The sequence below is a fragment of the Calidris pugnax genome, unplaced genomic scaffold (assembly GCF_001431845.1).
Source record: "Calidris pugnax isolate Ruff unplaced genomic scaffold, ASM143184v1 scaffold20, whole genome shotgun sequence".
Taxonomy (NCBI): domain Eukaryota; kingdom Metazoa; phylum Chordata; class Aves; order Charadriiformes; family Scolopacidae; genus Calidris; species Calidris pugnax.
The window spans coordinates 29,302,491-29,316,387 of NW_015094510.1; positions in this window are offsets into that span (position 1 = coordinate 29,302,491).

Genomic DNA, 13,897 nt, shown 5'->3' on the forward strand with positions numbered 1-13,897 from the left:
ATCTTGTCAAACTTAGAAACAGTTGGTTCCCTTCCTTCAAGGTAATATTCATAGCTCTTTACTGGAATTGAGGGTGCCAGTGACAGCAGAGGCTGTGGATGAACTGAAGATGCTGAGTGTGCAGGAGACTCTACAGGCATGAGTTGATCAGCTGCTGCTGCTGTTCGTAATTCCATCACCTTGCATGCTGTCTCCTGCTCTAGGTCGTACTTCTGCTCTTCAAAAGACTTCTGTTTTCCTTCCTTCAGCACGCTGCATGTGACATAGACAGTGAGTAATTCCTGTTATTCTTATTTGCATCTGTTGTTGACATGGCTGCTTAGATCTAAAGAATAAGTGGGATTGAAGGGCTGATCTTACTCTTCTTTGCAGCAAAGACAAAGCTGCTACAGTGACACAGTAGGCACTCGCATCCTTAGAGAGGGAGAAGACTGCAGTGAAGTTGTCACTGGTGGATTTGGGTAGAGAAGTCAGTACAACAGGAGTCCATGGCATGCTTTTAACTTTCCCAAGCACTAAATTTATCTGCGCAGCTAGGAGTTACACCTTAACACTGTTATTAATTTGCAATTCATGAGCAACCTCACAACAAAAACCTGTAAACTGTTTAACCTCATATACGTGATTGATCTTTTGTGCTTGACTGTTAATCATGCATCAAAGCAAGCAACACAGCGAAACCAGGTAATGTAACAATTCAGTCACAGGCAATGGATCATTCACCTCTGCAGATGCTTGCTTGTTCCCATGGCTCAGGAAGGCTGACCTCCCGTTATCTGTGGTCCAGGTCAGTATCACTGTGTCACTATAGCAACAAAATGGCCTCTGAAAAGCAGCATGAGGCACCTCAGTCTGCTTCCCTGTGGGCTGGGGTTCACATTAGAGGGGCCAACACAGTAAGTGATGCAAAGCGGCAACTTTGCTGGCAGCCTTAACAAAAGGATCGGTGGAAGCAGATGTTAAACCGGCTGTTTGCTCCTGGGATTTTGGCTTCCAAAGGCAGAGTGAGGCTGAACATGTTTTATTTTGGACAAAAAGAGAAGACACAGGATTTCAGAGAAACAAGTGTGTTTCCTGCTTTATGGCTACCAGGGAGGCAGCAGAAAGAAAGGGCATCAAGAGGGACACGCTGGCTGCCTCGGCTGCAGCAGTGCTTGCTTCTGCCTTCAGCTCTCTGGACCACTTCAGCTGGAGTGTTCCAAGGACCAAGTGTCCTCTGCAGACTAGGGAACAGGTAAGTGCTTCAGGCACTTGTCCCCTCTGTTCTAGACACATCATGAGGCTTCCTAATTGCCTGCGTGCCCTTAACTTTCTCAGTGATCACAGATGACAAACTTAGAGTAGACATCTATTTTTTAAGATGGCCAACATAAGTGAGATTGATCCCACTAAATTAAGGTCTTTCCAGCCCAATTGCTGCGTCTCAAACATTTTAGTCTTTGCTGCTTTTAAGAGTTTTACATTGGCCAAAATAAATTGAATCAAACTAAGTGGCAGAGGGATAGATAAGCATATCCCAGGATAAATAAATGTTTGATATGGTAGCCATGGTGACTGTCAAGAACAGTAGCTACTGCAGTTCTGGAAATCTCTTCCTTCTGATGTCTGAACTCTTTACATAAGATACCAGCACTGCCAATCACAACTCCTGGATGCCACTAGGACTGTGACTTAGAAAAGCTTTTGAGCTTTGAGCTCCTAGCCCAATTATGCAAAACCTCTCTGCCACATTCACCTGACCTGTATGCCAGAATGCCTACATAAACCTTGTTAGTTATCCCGTAGTAAAGATGATAATAAGATATAGAAGTTCTAAAGAGCAGAGAGATAGTTGCCAGGTTATCATTAACATACATTTTTTGTGCTTTTATGAATTTGTAGGCCCAAAATTAACATTCCATTAGCAGAAGGTCTCACATTGAGCTACTTGTTTTTTAGATAATTATTCCCTAGCAATACTCTGTAATGACTTCCCTTGAAGCAATAAGTAAAGCCATGCTAATCTATTCTGTGTAGGTTCTTGTACATCACCTATCACCTTAACAAACCACCTTTTAACAGAGCATTACATGGCAGAATAATACCATGTATCATTTGTCCATCCATCCCTTTCCCAGGGGAGAGGGGTACGTAGTGGAATAATTTGATTTTGTGAGGTGGTGTCTTTTTGTTAGTTTTCTACAAGTATATGTTGTTACTTAAATAAGGAAGAGCAAAATCAGAGCTATAGACCAGAATTAGAAAAGAGTTTTAGTTGTATACTCAAAGAGTATTTTAAAGACTGCCAACTGAGTGAGACTGATCTCCCATCCTAGAAACAACAGTACCAGTAATATATCTAAGATATACCCAGGAATGATAAATATGAGCAATAAAACAGGCAGGTATATATAATGGACAGCTTCTGCTTTATACACAACAGTAAACAGATGCTAAAACTGATTAATACCTAGAGAGGAGGAATACTGTTTAATCCATTTTGGCATTTGTTTATTACCAGTATACCTCTAAGGTATTATTTTTTCCTTCCCTAATGAGACTGGAACATACTGTTAAATCAATACCAGAGTTTCTGAGCTTATTGCAGAAGAACATGGGTAGGAATAAATAATTATCAAGGAGAGGTTTTTTTTAAAGTGAGCCATTGCTTGAGAGAACAGATCATATGGAAAAGAGAAAGGAGGTAGGTGCATGTGAATTTATTTTAAAAGTTCCTATGGCATTTCTGATTGGTTAAAATAATTCTGAAACTGTACACTTAAACCACAGCTGCTTAGTTCAGGTTATTTGCATTTGCTAAGAAGGAGGAGGTAGTCACATAAGGGACATACTTCTCAATCCCACTCTTTCTGCTTAAACACAACATCTTTCTGTTAATGTTGAACCTAACTTTGCTGAATGATCCTGAGGCTCTGAATGCCTAAATAGGTTTTGGAAATGTGGGTTATAAATCCATATTATTTATGCTGCTTTGAAATGATGCATGAAAGCAAATTCTAGATATCCAACCAGCAGCAAAGGTGCATATTCCTACTGCTAACAGGTGATGGATGATGAAATGTGGCATTGTTTCTAATTTATGCAGGTTTTTACACCTTTTTTCAAGGTGGTGCTACCAGATGTGTTGCTGTGAGTGTATGAAAGCTCTGGTCTTCAATGGGAACGGGGCTCATTACCCACTTTTATAAAGTTCTGAGGGATCCTAAGAGAGAAAACACTACCCAGCCAACTCCATCCAATTTAGCTCATCTTCTGTGAGAGTGTCAAGCTGAGTCCAAGACTTATTTTCTCATTACATCTCTAAGTCCTGCATACTCTCCAGTGTTTAAATGTGTAAACGTTACCCTTCGGAAACTTCTCATGGGTTCTGCAAGTGTATAGGTAAGAAGGCAACAGAGAGAAAGCACCTGAAGAAAGTGAATTATGTGTGTAGGAGAGAGCTGCCACACATAGACGTGCTGCTGATTCTCAGCTTTCATGTATTTGGAAGTTGGATGACCCAGAGTATTCTGGGTATAATCCAAAATGCAAGAAAGTGCTTTACATAATGTCATGAACTCTCAAGGCATTAGTATGAGTTTTGGAGTTCATAGTCTTTAGATGGAATTGTATGAGAAATAGACTATTTTTGGAGGTGGGAAAGTTGCTTTGTATTTTAAATAAGAGTTGAATCTCTAGTTGCAGGCAAAAATTGGGTGGGGGTAAAAAGGAAGTCTAAAAATTCTAAATGCAAAATGCAAACAAGAACGTCCCACTTTTCTGTATCATTTGACTTTCCTGGAGGCAGGACTCAGAATTGCTCTTTGAGTTTTGATACTGAATGCAAAACTAGATGTGACGCATTACAATTGGTAGAAATTTGGAAGTGATAGTGAGAATGCCTTTTAAAAACTATGTAGGAATACAGAACTTAAATGTTAGCACTTCAAAAAAAATGGAAGCTCTTCTGCCTTGTAACCAAATAGTTTAGAAATGTCTAAACTGAAAGAAAGCATGGAAGACTGTTGTATCATAACAAAAAGATGCAAGGTCTATGACATAATCTACAGTTCACACCACTCCTTCAGAAACAATCCTATGTATGGAGCTTTCAAAAGCTTATTCAACCAACAGTTGTTTATAGTCAATTTCAAAGAGAGCAGTATTTCACCAAGCACCTTGTGAAAAAACGCCAAGCAGATCAGATTAGGTAAGGCCTAGACTTAACTCAGTTGTTAAGAGAGACACTGCATCCCAAAACAAGGCTTTAAATGCACTGCGTAAAATGTGTCAGCGTTGTGCCTTTTACTGAAGTCTATACAAAGCCCAGTCTAGACAATATTCCCATCTCAATACATGGCATTTATGTTGCTTCGCTAGAGGCTCACTAAGTTCCAGCCATTAATGTCTTTGATGCTGGAATATTGCTTATTATTCTTATGCCTTGCTCAGCCCAAGTTGCGCTGGGGCCAATTATGCACTAGAGCACCAAGTGTTTATGGAACTGCTGTAAGATTGAGTACAATTCAGCTCACATAAATTTAGGGATTTTAAAATTATTTCTTGTCTGAGCTAGTCAGGTCGGTTCCCTCTACAGTTGGTGCAGGCATCCTGGCATCTAAAAGAATGATCGTTCCTAGAGAAAGTGTTAAGGATGAGATAAAGCACTGCCTTAGATGTGCTCTTTTCTCTCTCCCCAGTGATTGCAGTGTGGAGGTGGAGGACTAGTTCAGTTTAGCTGCTGTACCATAGGTGAGATGAATTCTACTGCTGATAAGAACGAGAGGGTGTAATAGGAGAGAACAGCAAATATACATGGAAAGAAACACATCGGGAGCAAGGACTGGGGTCCAACCAGAGATTCAAAGAGTTGTGGTGGTAAAATTATTGTTCTTTAAGATTTGAGAGGTCTAGATAGGAAGTTTATCCTAGTCCTTTCAACTAAAAGCTAGCCATCTGTGGTTGGTTCTAACTGCCCACTTCTAATCGAATATAATACTGGTCTGCCACTCCTATGGGCTCCACCAAGAGCCACCTCTCCATAAACTGCTTGAGAGCCACCTCTCCATAAACTGATTCCTTCTTAGAATAATGGCAGTTAGAACACTATTTAAGGAGTCCATCCCTCCCAGGAATGGGTATCTGGGTTTTTTAACATTGAAATTATCTTTTTACCTCACCTCTTTCTTTTTTCTGAAGCAGTATATAGGTTGGTCTCTGCAATCACTTGGGAAAGAACAGGGGAGTGGAGGGGGAGGTGCTGGCCAAATGTTCTCTCACTACAGTCATAGTTACTAAAGCTTCTGTCTGACCTGTCCTAAATTGTACTTGTGTTGATTCATACTTGGAGTCCCCAGATTCTCCAACAGGATCTTGGGTCAGCTCTGAAACAGAGGTGAGTGCGAAGGATGAGAGCTGCCACTCTGCTCTACAGCTCCCATACTTTGCTCTTCAGTTTGCAATTGCCATTCTTATCCTTAGACATCTGTGGCAATTTTCACTTCAGTCCTGGTTAGGGGGGCCGTGAGAAAGTTCTTGGGAAGAAGCAATAGTATGCAGTCCTCCACACTGTGAACTGTCATCCTCTCCAGAGAAAAGGAATTAGAAATAGCATTGTCCTCCAAAGCTGAGAAAACTTGCAGATTTTCCATGTACAGTGAACAGTTTCTATAATTACCAGGAAAACAAAACAGAGAGACAAAGTTGTGCAGCACGGGCATCCCGTCTCATACACTGCTGTGATAATGAAATCCAAACCCTGTGGAATTACAGGCACATTATTCTCCCTTGCTTTAAAGGTCAGCTAAGAAGCTAATTTCTCAAATGGGCTCATAGCTCTGAGACAACGTAACACTAGTCGTTTCTTCCAACAAATTGCAGTTGTCAGAGAAACTGGATTAGTAGCTCATACGGCTAAAAATAGACATTATGTGCTTGCCAGAAAAGTATGAATTCAGTAACAGAGGTGAAGGTAAATCAAAATATCATAACAACTGGAAAAAAAGCAGCAAAAACCTGCTCAACTCAAAGCAAGTTACCCATAAAATTACTTTAAAAATAATTGGAATCACCAACTGGAAGAATGACAATGTTTAGTCTTGATTCTGTTTTATTCACCTTCCAGATCCACCTTGCAGTTGCTGCTTTATCAGCTGAATCAGTTTGACCACAGTCCTTCCAAAGTCACATACCTTAAGTTGGGAAGTGAAAGTCATTATGTTAAAACCATTAGTTGAATACTAAAAATGAAGATGCTTTGGCTTAACCTTTTTTTTTTCTTTGGGGAGGATAATTTATCTCTTAATTTATTCAACTGAAAAATAAAAATTAAAATCCAAAAGCCCTAAACTACTATGAGATCTACAGTGTAAGCAACTTTCCAAATTTTAGCATATATGTACTAAGAAGTGGATAATTATTTTTCATTGCATCAAACATTTGCATTTTGCATAAGTCTCTTTTATGCTGTGATTTAACAAATTAGTGTTACTCCTTGTTTGCACTTAAAAAAATCCCACCAAAACCAAAATCCCAAACATTTCTTTATTCTTCATTCTTCTTTAGTTATTTATTTTCTACAGCAGAGCAATTCCACCATACAGCGTATGATCCTGAAGGAGCAGTGATCCACTGCAGATAGCAAGCCTCAGCTTCTCTGGTCGAGGTAAAAAGTTCTGCAAGGCACAGGTTGGGTCTCAACTGCAGACAGGGCTGGCAGTAGTTGCATGCAGTTTGTACTATGACTTAAGTTATTATTTTTACTTTTATATTCAGAACCAGACCTATGTATAGTTCAGGAATAATCTTCACTACTCTCTTTAGAAATTCTTTCTGTGGTATGTGTCTTTTCTGCACATTTTTGTAAAATATCTTCATTTAAGATCTGAGGCATTGGCAAGTGTAGGGTATAAATAATAACTTATGTCAGCAAGTCAAATCACTGTGAAAAAGATTTGTAAAGCATTTATGCTCAGTGTCTTTTATATATATCTTATAAGCTAGAGGTTTTTTTGCAAATTCTGTTCTTTCAGAAGCCTTTGATCATCATTCTGAGAGGTCAAAAGTAATCTTGATTTTAGGATTTAATTGGCATCAATACCATTTGTCTGGGAATCATTGTGTATCATTATGACTGCAGTGTTAAGGTTCAGTTGTGAAATAGATATGTCAGGACAAACAGCACCAGCAGTTATCTGCTTTGCACATCCTACACATTATGCACACATTTCACGGCATACTTTGTATTTTATAGAACATAATATGGCTGGTTAAATATGTAGAAAAATAGTTAGCAATAAGGACACTGCCATGTCTGATAGCTATCTTGAGATACTATGGATCTATTATCACCTACTCCTGGGATTGCTCAGAATCAAATCATGCCTCGACATCCATCCTTGTTTCAGTGACAGGCGTGGTCATCATCCTCCCTTTAGTTGTTAAATCTCCCTTACATTAGAGCCATTACATTAATAACACAGAAATTTTTTGGCCAAGTAGTCTAAGAGAACTAATATTGTGGTTTTGGAATATGGTGGGATTCATTGCTAGGACTGACTTTACATCCCTTCTTGATTTGATTTTAACCTTTCCCAGTTCACTAAAATTCTGCAGTTCCTTGTTGCAGGATTCCATAGTGTTTTGGAGAGGCTGTGTGTAGTCTGGTTGTACAATCCACTGGTGCAACACCCAAAAATTAAACTGTTTTAGACCACCATCCTGGAAAGTCCAACCAATGTTTCACAGCCACAAATTATTCTCTTTTCCACTTTGGTCTGCCTCTATGGCCAATTTTAGAGAAAGAACTGAATGTTACTAAAAATCTTCTGGTGGTTTATATTTGTTTCAGTGGGATAAGCTCATGATTAGGAGAAACTTTTGCAAATCAAGCCAGTGTTATTGGCATGAACTTCACAGACTGAGTTCATCATCAAGTCATAGTTCAGCTTCTTCCCAAAGCCTCTGAGAACAAAGTGAACTTTGCATGCAATACCTCACCTAGAAGAACTGAGAACAATTTTTCAGTTGTCTGTCATTGTGATCCTGACTCTCCATCTAATGGAAAACCCATGAAATTCATGAGACCATCAATGGAAAATCTTGTACTCCTGGTACTTATTTAAACCTTTCTTAAAGGAGCCTGCTTCAACTCTGAAATTGGTGATTTAACTAGCAGTTCATTCAGCCTCATCTTCATTTCCTCTGCAAGTAACTCTAGAGGATGTTTAATCATCGATGCCTTAGAGCTGTATCTTTCAACTTTTCCCTTGGATGTCAATGTTGCCAAAGTAAAATCTGAGGGCTAATTCCTGTCTAAGATGATCACAAACAGGTCCAATAACAGGGATAGACATGTGAGGGTGAACTGTAGGTATGAGTAAAAAATTTGGATTATTGTAGGAAGATGGGTGTTCACCTGAGTTCATGATGCTCAGTTTTAGGAGTGGGAATTTTTAGTGAGAGTTATGAGCCACATATTGGTGGTCTATCTTTTAATGAGAGCAAAACGAAGAGGAGGGACAGTTCATTGCAGTGTTTTAACCTCAGTTTTATGAATCCTGAGAATTATTGCTTGTCTTGTTTCAAGCTTCTCTGTTCTGCAAGTTGGATAAAAATTATTGGTACCCCTAAAGTGTGAAGACTGACCACCTCAAAGTGCACTCCTATGGAAAGGTACCAATCCCCCTGGGTGCAAATGGTTTTTGTGTAATTCTGTAATACTGTTTTAGTGTGTCCTATAAAGCTTCTCTGAAGACACTTGAACTTCAATTGTACAAGCATTCTGCACTAAGTAACAAGATTACAACCTTGCACTATCAACAAAGGATGCTTAGCATTAAAATAATATTGGATGTCACTAGATAATACTAGAGCTCTATCAGGGTTTAGAGCACTGTGATGTTTGTGAAGTTAAGTAGTTTGTATAAAATTTCTTACAGATATGAGGATGATCTAATTAATGTCAGTATTTCCATTTTAGTAATGTGCAGAGGAGTCTCTAGAAATTTCTATACACTTAATGGTTAAGAGATTAATTTTAGTACTATGTAAATCTGAACTTTATTTTAAAACATCAGCCTGTGGTCTGCTGGGAAGGGATATGGCAGGTTAGAGTTTTACTGTGAGCTAGCATAGACAGAAAAGCTCAGCAAAACATATAAGCCAGGATCTTCCCAAACTGAATCCAAGGGATTAATTGCAAAATCAAGTCTGATTACTTGTCCTAGCTGTTCAGCAAAGAAATCCACCTGCCAACGGAAGCAGAGTCCGTACAAACTATCGCATGCTATGTTTCAGTTTTTTTATTGGAAGTCATTTGGCAGTCTTAGTGGTCTGGAAGTTACAGTAAGTACCTCTGGTTGAAAATTACTATTTCAGTTACGATTGCTTCCCCAAACCAACTGAATTTATTACTAACCAAAGACTTATCTACTTGAAAACAAAACAGTAAAGTTTGGTTCTGTCATTTATGTCTTTGACTGCGAGCAGTTGAAGTGCATAATGTATGTACTAACCAGGCCTATGTTGTGTCATTGAGCAAGTTATTCAAGGCTACAGCACCAGTATAACACAGCAGAATTCAGTATTATTCCCTCTGTGGGAACATGAGTCTATGTAATAAATTGATGTGCCATATGTGTAGGCCATGGGAAAATTGTGTGTGCAGTGAACTACATATGGTCTTAAAAGCTTTAACATTTGTACTGCTCATCCTATAACGGAATGTATATCTTGATAGCTGTGACCCTATGAGCTTCTGAAAAAACAAAATAATTTAAAGTTTATTCTTCTTGTTCTAAAATCACTGTTTTGTGAGTTACTGTTTACACAGGCCTCCATACAGCAAGGGGTCTTTCTCCATGTTGCTGGGAAATGCAACAGCAGAGGCTATCTGTAAATCCTGCAGGCTACAGAGACCAGCAAATGCCATTCCTGAGTCTCTGCCTGATAAGCAGCTTCTTTCTTCTGATGAATGCAAACAGTGCCAATAGCCTGAGCCTTCTTTAGAAGAAAGAAATTGTTTGTTAAATGGCCTTTTTCTCTTCAGCTTCTATTGATACTTCTTAATTTTTTCGTTCTGCCTCCTTTTGAGTAGATTTCAGTGACACGATTCTTGCAAGTGGAACCAAGGGCAAAGTTTGTCTTTTTTACCCTTCCTTTTTCCAAAGCCACTGAAGGTCTCAAACAAGAAGAAAAAACTTTACAAAACTCATGCAGGCATGTTATTAACAGATAGCAGAAGGATAAAACAGCCTTCTAAGAGCACTCCAAATTACTTTTTAATGACATGCCTGCACTGCATTGTGACTTCATATCTTGCTTTCATAGTGTGACCTGCTATAATGGTGTTTGTTACAATGAAGTCCTTTTCATTTGTCCTAAAAAATTTTCTTGTTTCTCACCATATTAGATACATAAGGTACACTCTATAAGAAAAGCAATATACAATATACTATACATCTTCTATTTCAATGCCTCTAGTTTTAGGCTAGTATTCATATAAATGTTTATAATCGAAATACAGGTTTTATTGTTCTTCACAGGACCAAGCAAAGTTTTGCCTTGTCTAAATACTAACAATTGTCTGAATACTACCAGTAACATTTCTATTCAACAAATACTCTTTTCTCATGCTTCTAGTTAACTTGTGGTAGGCTCCATCCTACTCTGACTCCCCATTAATGCATTTGAAAGGGAAAAGTAATGAGCTATTTTAGTGCATGACCTTTGCGCAGTACCTGATTCATAAAGATCCAAAATCTCATTTATGAGTTATTAGTGATAAGCAAAAATAACAAAACCCTTTGAAGTTCAGCTGACTAAGTTCTGAAGATCTTGCATGCTTACTCAGTTTCTCAATTTCTTGAGTCATCATAACAGTCAATACAACATATTTGATTGAGCCTTTGCCATGGACACTGGCACCAGCCTTCATTGAAGACTGTTCTAATTTCTGCTTCCCATTTTATCTGGAAGTTTACTGTAACAGAGAGATTATCTGTATTTATAAAAAAACATAAATCTTAAGGTTTCCTTCAAGTTGGTGTTCACCTTATCTGACCTAGAGCAGAAAAAATGTTTCTTCAGAGAAACTCTGCTGAAGAAAATGTTGTTCCTAATTGTGTCCAGGATACCTGTGTTGCGTATTTCAGAGCTAAATCACTGAAGATGTAATCCAGGAAGACAGAATATTAGGACAATTCCAGAAATTTTACACTCAATAAATGTGTATAGTCAGTTAAAAAAAAAAAAATAATAAAAAAAGTATATTAGGGAAGTTAGAAAGTTCTTTTTTTAACTCATTAGACTTTGCTGATACACATAACAGTTACTCGTAAAATATTTGTTTTTCCCCGACATACTCTCATTTTAAGTCAATAGATCTTCAAATCAAAAAAAAAAGTTACTTGTCACAAATGTAGCTAATTCACTGGGTTTCATTGACTGAGCTTGGTTTTCCAAGCACTGCAGTAACATAACAAGTATCAGTTCAGTTACACCTCCAGGTGCTTCAAGGTACAATCCAGACTGCATTTATTATTATTCTCTCATCCTTTAAAATGGCAAAAAAAATTTAGTACAAGTCTGTGTCCTTGCATTCTTTGAGTTCTCATGTGTTGAGACTGCATCTGGCACTATGTTGCAAACTTGCCTTCCTGTGTCACCACATGAAAGAGTAGCAGCTTCATCACTTTTGTGGTACCTTTGTCTGTCTGTCTGTCTGGAATTTTTTGACATCTCTTCAACCATGTCAATAACTCTGATTGGGCTGCCCAATGTCTGGAAATCCTGGGTAGAAGTCCACACTAAACATGTGCAGAACAATCCTGTATCTCAGGTGAGGAAGAGTTTTGTATGGACGTGTTGGATTTACTGCAAGGGGCAGACCAGCCTTGCAAGTGTGCTGGACTCATCTCATGCTCTAGAGTTGGTGTGTACAGCCACAACGCACGTTGACACATTGCTCAGCTCATGCAGACACATGGTCATGCATTTCAGGCTGGCAAATACTAAGATAAAACATGGAAGTTGCAGCATTTGGAATTTCAGATGGTAGGAGTACGTCATTGGTACCACCTACTCTCTGTTGTTTCATGGAAGCTGTCTGGAACAATAAGAAAATGGGGAAAAAAAGAAAGATAAATGAGGTTTATAATAGAAATATAAATGAGGATTGTAAGGTAGAACTCATTTGTCAGCTTCATGTTCTCTTAAACCTCCTTTTTTGCCTTCACCACATGTGGAACTAACACCATTCAGACAAAATCGTCAACGCTCATCATCCGTCTCATTGGAGTCGAATCTGAATTTCCACAGGTGAATTTTATACTGAGTAGCTACAATACTGCCACAGGGCAGGAGGCAACTGTCCTTTTTAATAACCATTGTTTGAAGATTTGTTGCTGAAATGGTCAATACTCAAATACCCTCTTGGGTCTCAACAAGTAGGGTCCACTTTCCAGCAAGGTTTTGTGTTAGGAACTTTGAATGTAATTGTGAAGCAGGACTGACCTGTGGTGGTCCTAAGCCTTCACAAATAAAGCAGATTATTACAGCACAGTCAAAGCCTTGGTCAGTACTGCCATGCCAGAAAGACAACACAAAATTCTGAACAATTGCAGACCTCCTACCTCCCAGTAATCCTTGCAAAGCAAAACCATATGACTCCTATTATAGCTAATAGGAGTCTTTGTTTGGGTAAAAGTCTGCAAAGATCATTGAAACCTTATCCCACACTCCTTGCTGTACAAAGCCATCAGTGGTCTGATTCTTTAAGTGTTATATTTGGTGGGTAACGCTCAGTCTGTAAATGGAATCGTAGTTCGGCACGTGGATGTGTAAGGCATTCCGTGTAGGAACAAGAGGGCACTTTCCCCTCGCCTGCATTTGGATTTAAAGCTTAGTTCCACGGGCCGTTAGGCTGCAGTCCTGCGTGTGCTCAAGTGAACAGGTAGCTGGGGGGCCTCATGGAAAGTGTGCCCTGGCCAGGCCTTCTGCAAACATCAGGGGTGGCGGGACTGCGGCCATACCTCATCGGGTGGTTGTAGATGGGAGCCGCACACCCAGTATCTAATGCAGCATTTCAGATATCTAAGGACTTATTTTTCCATACATTCTACACGCATTCCTACGTATTTTATGAATCAGGTCTGTGATCAATGTTTTGAACAACTTGTTTCCTGCGGTTTCATGGGGTTACTATCTTTTCAGTTTGCAATGTAAATAATATTGTACATCTGCTATTTTATGATACAAATGCCATGTGAATTGCTTATTTTTAAAATGTTATAGCTCTGTTATGGTTTATTTACAATGCCATCTTACAGTATTGATTTAATATACAATGTATCTGTATGGCATGGATTAAATTGCTTATATTTTACAATGTCAAATATTTTATTTTTGTTTTCTAAAATTACTACATTTCATCCTATGCAGTTTCATAAACGTTTCTTAAGTGGCTCATTATGTCTGAAAATATTGCTTCCTCTCCAGTAGTGCAGGCATAAGAACCAGTATTCCTCATCAAAGTCATCAGATACAGCATCTAGCAATTTCAGATTAGAAATATATGTACAAATATGTAAGCGTTCATAGTTAATCAGAACACCTATTATATCTTCCTTGCTTTTCATGTAATGATACATTTTAATCATTTTGTATACTTTTTATTTGTAATTATTTGTGAGTCATACACAGTGTAAATAACATGTTTCATTATGCAAAATTTCTAGGTATTCAAAATTACAAAAAAGGTGATTTGTATATGAAAAGAAATTGACAGTAGATTGGAATGACATAAAATAAAGTGGTGATGACTATGTTCTATTTATACTGTTCATTTCCAAATTGTCTGTTAAAGAAAAAACATTTCATTTGCCCTTTAATGTCCAACCAGTTATTTACAGTATATTTA